Consider the following 7,932-nt stretch of genomic DNA (forward strand, 5'->3'; position numbering starts at 1 on the left):
AGCAAAGAAACATCATATTAACTCAATTCTTCCAGGGGGTATGACTTTAAAAGTATTGGTTGTCATTAAGAACAAACTTGTCAGGGGTTCCCGGACCACCCCCAGGCCAGTGATTCCCAGGACTTAGTACAAAGGTGCACTCACAGCTGAGATTCATTAGAGCGAAAGGATTCCACACAAAATCAGCAGGGGCAGAGGCCCATGGGGCGGTGTCCTGAGGAAACTTGGCCCGAGCTTCCAGAATCCTCTCCCGGTGGGGTTGCGCAGGACGCACTGAGCTCCCCCCAGAGTGAGCCGTAACAGTGTGTGCAGTGTCGTCACCAGGGAAGCCCACTGGAGACTCGGTGCCAGAGTTTTGACTGTGGGCTGGGCACATGGGCACTCTCTGCCTGCCTCGCACCCAGACTCTGGACTCCCAGAGGGAAGGCAGGTTCCCAGCACAAACCCTGTTGCCCACACAAGCAGCTGAGCACAGGGAGCCCCTCCTCAGTGAGGACGGTGGGCACCGTCCTGATACCACTCAGGGGCCAGCCTGGCACACAGGCCTCTCAGGATGGTCTCGGGCCTGCTGTGTAGTCTCTCCTGCAAAACTCTTTAAAGATCACTTGAAAAAGCAATACAGTAAGTGATGATGTTGTGAAGATGCAAAATAGAACAGAGGGTATGTTTTTTAAAGAAATAATTGTTTTAAAGGTATTTATTAGAAGAGATTTTTGTGTCTTGGGATACAGTTTCCAGCAACAGGATCATAAACAGATTTGAAGTAATTTACACACACAAAAGCTACAGAACTAGATAAAGTGGAAAGGCTATTACTGGGTGACTCCAAGAGCGGCTTCTGTGATGACAAACACGGACATACAACATGCGCACTTAGTAAAATTACGTTTTGATAGAGAAGAGTCCAAAATGAATATAAATTACATTACTCAATATCTAAGTAGTACTATATTAATAATTTAAATATTAGGACTGGGCATTTAACTATTTAATGTTCATCATTAAAAAATAAATAAATAAATGTAAAAGTTGGCCAAGAAACATCCTTGGGGATCTTCTCATTGGATCTCCTTAAGAGGTGTGACAGGCTGGCTGATGGCCCCTGATACACCCACGTCTTCAGTCCCAAGCTTCTGGATGGCTCCTCCTATCCATATGACCTCGTGAAGGCTCTGGAGATGGGGAGAGTGTCAGGTGCGCCCGTGTGAGCCTGGGGTCAGAGCCAGAGGGGATGGCCATGCGGGGAAGGAAGCAGAGACCGCAGGAATTCAAGGACGGGTCTCGAGCCCAGGCAGACGGGCAGGCGGTCGCCTCCAGAAGCTGCAAAGGTGAAGGAAGCAGACTAAAGCCGCCAGAGGAACCAGCTCTGCCACATCTGCCATCAGCCAGGTCACAGTGACTGCAGACATGAGGCCCCTGAAAATGCAGGAGAATTAATGTGTGTTGTCTTAAGCCCCCCAGTTTGTGGTAATTTCTTTCAGCAACCCCAGGAAACAAATACAAGGGGGAATCACTTTATCACAGGTGAGGCGAGAGGGAAAGCAGGACATGCGTGAAGCGGTCTCACTGAAGCACACTCGGAAAAGCATCTGGCTCATGGCAGACGCCACACACCAAGGTGCTGTTGTTCCCGTTACAGCAAATGCCAGCTATCACCGTGAACGGCCCCAGGACGGCAGGTCATGAAGCCTTGATGGCTTCCTCGAGGAACAGAACACCTCTTGGCTTTCTCCTCAAACAGGAATAGATACTGCCTCAATGACAGACATGACTTCCCAGTTTATTCACACCATCCGCCTCACACTGTGTGACATAATGATGGATAAGTCTTCTGTGCAGTCCACTCAATTTTTCTACTAGACTCTTACTGTCATGTGCCTCTGCTTATTAAAAAGAAATGGTTTGTAATTCATATAAGTAATATCTTATTATCTATAATCACATTTGTTTTTATTTTTTAGAGACAGGGTCTCACTCCATTGCCCAGGCTGGAGAGCAGTGGCACAGTCATTGCTCAGTGCAGCCTCAAACTCACTCCTGGGCTCTAGCCATAGCGAGCACACCCCCATACTCAGCTAATTTTTTTTTTGGAGAAAACTGTAAAACTATATTGAGATATTTTAAGTCACGTATCTAATATAAAACCAGTTTGCATTGGTTCAGCTTGTCTTTGTTGAAACTTGTGGTTGCCCTTCACCTCCTTCTGGCAATTTACATTGCACTGATTTTGGCAGAAACTTCCCCTGGACATCAGGACCATTTCCACATTCATCCCAGTCTTTGAGACAGCCCCCGGAGATCAGCTTCCCGGTCCAGCACAAGAATTTCAGCGGCACTGTGATCTTCCTCTCTCCCGGCCAGGTGCAGGACCCGACCTTCAGGGTCCCTCTTACTGAGGCTGTTCACTGCTGGGCTCAAGCCCAGGCCCAGGTAGCTCAGGAGGCTGCAGATACCGTCTGGGTCTAAGCCTACATGCTGATCTTCCTTGCCAACTCATATTTCACATGGCTGCTTCTCAGTAGTGGGGAAAGAGTCCAGAATGCAGGAACGCAACCCTCACACCCTCGCAGGTCCACAGTGTTCACCACGTGGGCGAAGGGGCCGAGGGGAAGACACCCGGTGAACCTTGGCTAACGTTTTAATTTTTCTGTAGACGAGATCTCACTCTGTTGCCCAGACTAGTCTCAAACTTCTGACCTCAAGCAATCCTCCTGCCTTGGCCTCCCAAAATAATCACATATGTTCAGCTTATAGTTTAATTTTTCCTTAAACTGTATCAATTAATAGTAAAGCTAGCAGAACAGACAGTGAAATTCAGAAGACCACAGGGCACTGGATTCCAGCTGAACTTGCATTACAGCATCGGGGCTACCAGTAAGAACGTCCGCTCCCAGGCCCCTGCACCTCCCAGAGACTCTCACTTAGTAAGTCTGGGGCAAGGCCAGGAAGCTCCAACTACCCCCCACCCACACACACACACACACACCTTCCAGTTAACTCTGAAACACCCTGACTGGAGATTATCTAACCCAGCCTCTTCGTTGTGTGGAAAAGGGAAGAAGGTCCAGCCAGAAGCAATTCATCCAAGCCCCAAGGCACAGATGGGATGTGATATGAAGGTCCCCACTCGCCGCACAACACAGCCGCCTCCCATCAGGAGTCACCGACCACACCACACAGGCTGAGTGTCCCTTAGAAGAGATTTTTGGGACCAGAAGTGCTGCGGATTTTTTCTGATTTTGGAACATCTGTATATACATAATGAGATATGTTGGGATAGGACCCAGGTCTGAACAGGAAATTCATGTATGTTTCATATACACCTTATACACACAGCCTGAGGGTAATTTTGTGCAGTATTTTTGATAATGTTGTGTATGAAACAAGGTTTGTGTCCATCAAGCCATTAGAAAGCAAAGGTGTCACCAGCTCAGCGATGCCTGGGGCATCACATCCGTGTCAAAAGGTTTCCAATTCTGGAGCATCTGGAAAGGGATGCTCAACCCGCACTGTCACTCCTTCACTCACTCATCATTAAAAACTCAGGGTGTAAAGAGGACAATAAAACAAAACAAAGGAAACAAACTCAGGGTGATCTAGAAATAAATATTGCTGCCATGACACTTTTCTATTCCCTTCCAAAGTTAAAACCTCCTGTGAAAGGTCCTGTTCTGATAAACTCCTCCACTCATGCTGGGCAGCACCCTAGACATGCAAGTACAGAGAGGGGTCCTAGCCCTGAGCCACGGTGCAGCAGGCCCCAAGCGAGGCAGGGCCGGAAAGACCAAGCCAGCACCTAGCCGTAATGACCACGCACACAGGGCGAGGCGAGAGAGAAGCCATCCTCCAAGGGCAGAGAGTCTGGGCGCACCGAGGAGAAGAGGAGAGCGAGGGACAAGAACAGCACAACATCGACTATCACAGCCTCCAGGGTGACCCCACAGGCTGCAATGGCGGCCCCCACTGCCAGGACTTGCCATGCAGCGCATGTCATCCTAAACACCACTGCTCTGAGGAAGGCTCTGTTACAATTCTCACAGGTAGATGAGGGAGTGGGGGCACAGAGAAGCTACGTAACTTGTCTACCAGCACACAGCCAATTAACAGCAAAGGTGGATTTGAACCCGGGCTATTCTTGGCTTACCCACACTTACATGGATTCATAGAGGAAGGGCCTGAGACAGCAAGACACCACGCCACCTTCTCCACCTGGGACCTGCCCCCACAGGCGCCTGCCCACCTCACACCCTCCCAGAGTCATCATGTCCCAGCAGCCTCCCCCCACCACCACCTCACAGTGCCCACAGGTGCCGAACACCCACCCAGCACCCCCTCTCCCACCACATCAGGGACACACACACCAGACGATCTGATCCCTGCCCTCCAAGACACACCCATGCAGACCCGCACTGGCCATCCCTGCATCCAGCCACCTCCACCACTCACCTGAGGGGCCCTCCAAGAGGTGAGTGGTCACTCTTCCCAGACCTTCCCCGGACCCAGACCAGACTGGACCTGCCCACCCTGGACACGGCAGGACATGGTGCCAAAGGGAGTGAGCAGATTCTGGAATCACGAAGGCCACTTCCAGGCCATTTTACTGAGCCACCAGTCAATACCTTTCCACACTTCCCTTCTTGGGGTGCAGGGTGGGCTGGAGACAGCCCTTGCCTTAGCCTCCCAGGCCCCAGCTCCTCTCCCATTTGGTTCCCCTCAGAGGACACCTGCCATTCCCAGGTCCCAGCTCCTCCCCCACACAGTTCCCGGCAACAGACACCTGCCATTCAGCAGTGTTGCGGGTACCAACTGCGTGCGGGACTCTGCGCAGGCTCAGGCTGTAACATAAGGAAAATAGTCCCTTCCAGGAAGACCTCTCGGCCTTCAACAAAGGGCCTGGGAGGGGACAGGTAACCCAGGACACAAACAGATGACAGCACATCCTGAGAGAGTGGCTCCCAGACCTGAACAGCGCCAGCCGCTTCCCAGAGCTCAAGGCAGACAAGAATCTTCGAATGCAAAGGGCCCACCAAGCCCTGAGCAGGGAGACGAAAAAAGTCCCACAAAACTTTCAGAAGAAAAACACAAGTCTCACACAAAGGCATGAGAATCTGCCGCCAGACACCTGAGAACACAGAGCCTGCAGGTGCATGGGCCTTAGGCAGCCAGGTGGTGGCCTGGGGAGACCGTCACAGGGCTGCACAGGCCACCCAGAGCACGCAGCGCCACGGACCAGCTGTTCTCCCCGTGCACCTCGCACCCCGGCCGCCCGTGGAAATAAGTACGAATCGCTAGCCCCGCTCCAAGACTTACAATCTGCAAATGGGGAGGGTGCCTCACCATTTCAGTGCCATGGCCCGCCTGCAGCAAGGGGAGTGCTGAGCTAACATGCTTCACATCTGAATCTGCCCCAAGTCCTGTGACAGCGAACAGAATCTCTCTCATCGAGGACACAGCCTCTTACTAACGCCGGCTGTAGAGATCGTCACGTTTCTTTCTGTTCACCTCCAGAAGTGCACCGGCCCTGTCTGGCCGAAAATTGGGGTGCTGCAGGCACTGGGAGGAACACAGCAGACGCAGACCTGCAATTCCCCAACCAGCTCAGGGCCAGCGCCCTAGCAGCACCAGATGGACAGGTGCTCCGTGCACACAGCCCCTGGGCCCAGAGCTGCCCGCACACCTGACCGCATGGTCCTGGGGCAGTTCACCAAGGCACCACCCCAAGAATCCCACAAACACCAACCATGCTTCCTAAGCCTCTGCACGTTTCCTCTGCCCGGGCGCCCCCAGACATCCTGGTGAGTCCGGCTGGAGCCCAAATACACCAGGTAAGGAAAATATCCCCTGCTGTCTCTAAAAGACTTTTTGGAACTTTGGGAAGAAGGAAGGACCCTTTTTAAAAAGACTGTTTGTCAGGCAGAACCTTCTGAGTGTAGAATTTCACATCTCCTGCCCAAATACCAGGGCACTTAAAAGAGTTCTGTGAACACAAGGAAACAGACTGCTGTCCGTCCACACATTCCACAGTGGGGAGTGCCCTCTCCATGCTAGGCACAGTTCTAGGCACGAGCAGAGGCCGCGAGGCCTCGGGGTTGGCACACCCATGGCCCGGGGCAGGTGCGCGATCCACGCCTGCCGAGTCAGGGAAGGAAGGAAGGGTGCCAAGAACCTATTTGGCTGAAACATTCTTAACTTTCTCTAAGTATCTGAATGTAATTATTTCTATGCATGTTTTCTACATTTTCTAAAAATAACAAATATTACTTTTGTACTAAAAAAGTAAAAGTAAGAGGGTTGATGAGGTTTTACATGAAAGCCATCGTAATCATGAATAAAATACCTAATTGCTAGTTTTACAAAAATCCACCTGGCCTTCTCTCTTCAGACCCATGGCAATCCCACCCCAGGCTGGCTCGCTGGAGACGGACCTCACGCCGTGTGCACACGCTCCGCAGTGTGGCCTGTCCCCAGCGGTGCACGGGCCCACGTCCAAGACAGTCTGCCTAAGAGCAAGACGCATCGGCAAAGGCCATATCCCAGGACAGAAAAGCAGCTGAAGCGTGTCGTTCCATAAAGCTCCTAAGCTGGTGGCGAGAGGCAGTTAAGAGGTGTGAATGATGGGCTCACCCCAAACCCCGCATCCGTCAATAAGAGCTTGGTTAGCACCAACTCAGAAAAGAGAGCGACGTGATGAGAGAACCCAAACATCGGAAACTGATGAAAACTCACCCCGGCACATTTCTTAGTTGCCTACGGTGAGGGGCTAGCAAGAAGCCTCTAAAAAAGCACCTGGAATCCACCGTCACTCCCTGACCCCAAGCCCCACCACCCCATCACCCCATCACCCCTCTACCCAGCCCAACCCAGCTCCTCCAGCGAGGGCTGTTGCTACTTGCCGGGTTCATAAGGCAAGAGCTGTGTTGTTCCCACCCACCAGCGTCCCCCAGGACATTCCCCACCCAAACAGAAGCAGAGTGCCACAGAGGGTGGGCTCAGATGCCCGGGACCACTCCCTGCTGCCTGCTCAGTCCCCTGCACCAGTTACTGCCTCCCCAGACACCCGTGCAGTGACCCTGAGGCTTCGGTGCTGGAGCAGACCGACAGCTATTTGTGTTTAAGGAAGGAAACGTCATCAAGGCCAGTGCCTGACTGAGGAACAGAGGGTGCCATGTATCTACAACAAGGCAGGGCAGGAGCCGAAACATTCAACTCCAGTTATGCTAAAGAAATCTAGATGACACAGGGGTGGAAAGGCTGTGCCGCTTAGCGAGTGGGACTTCCCAAGTCAGCCTTTGTCCCCACACTCACACTCCCCACGGTGGAGTGACGCCTGCATGCTTCTCCTCGTCTCCATACCCTCCCCTAAACTCATGTCATCGTCATTGCACCTCCTGCCACTGACTCTCCTCTGAGCAGCCCACTGCCCCATGGCCCCCAATGCTCCAGTCAGCCAGTTCCTCCTTCCGCTTCTGTCCAAGGCAAGCCTGCTGTGCATGTGACATCAGAAAGGTGCTGTGTGCTGAGGTACAGCAAGACGGCTGGAGCCCCTGTAAAGAGATGAAGGGTGGGCCTCCCAGACTCTCATGGAGCAACCAGGCCCCAAGAAGCTTATGGGCATGACTCCTCACCCTTCAGGACCCCGAGGCAGAGCAGGGCTCATCTCAGAGGAATACCAGGTATGGCTCGTGCCTGATGGAAGGGACACCAGTGAGACTCCCAGGAGGCCCATAAACTTAGAACTATCACTGCCAGCTTGAACTACAAGGGTCAGAGTTAGTACAAAATAAAAAGTGGGTGCTGAACCCCAAAATCCTACTGGCAGGAAGCAGGCTGAGGAAACCACTCAACTGCAAGCAGGTGCTGTGTCTCAGACAAAGGGAAGCATGAGTCAGAGAGAGGACTCAAAGCCTCTGAGGGCAGAGGGACAGTTAACAA

The 7,932-nt window shown here is 52.3% G+C and overlaps 1 protein-coding gene across 1 annotated transcript in view; it reads right to left on the reverse strand.

Moving 5' to 3' along the window:
• The window catches only part of LOC105555306 (regulator of G-protein signaling 12-like), a 71,724-nt gene extending 66,945 nt beyond the window's left edge, over positions 1–4,779 (reverse strand). Inside the window, exon 1 of the mRNA XM_012002182.1 lies at positions 4,725–4,779. The gene's annotated coding sequence lies outside the window, so the exon portion shown is untranslated. The remainder of the gene's footprint in view (positions 1–4,724) is intronic.
• Positions 4,780–7,932: the final 3,153 nt, after the last annotated feature.

Source organism: Mandrillus leucophaeus, unplaced genomic scaffold (genome assembly GCF_000951045.1).
Source record: "Mandrillus leucophaeus isolate KB7577 unplaced genomic scaffold, Mleu.le_1.0 Scaffold68, whole genome shotgun sequence".
NCBI lineage: Eukaryota > Metazoa > Chordata > Mammalia > Primates > Cercopithecidae > Mandrillus > Mandrillus leucophaeus.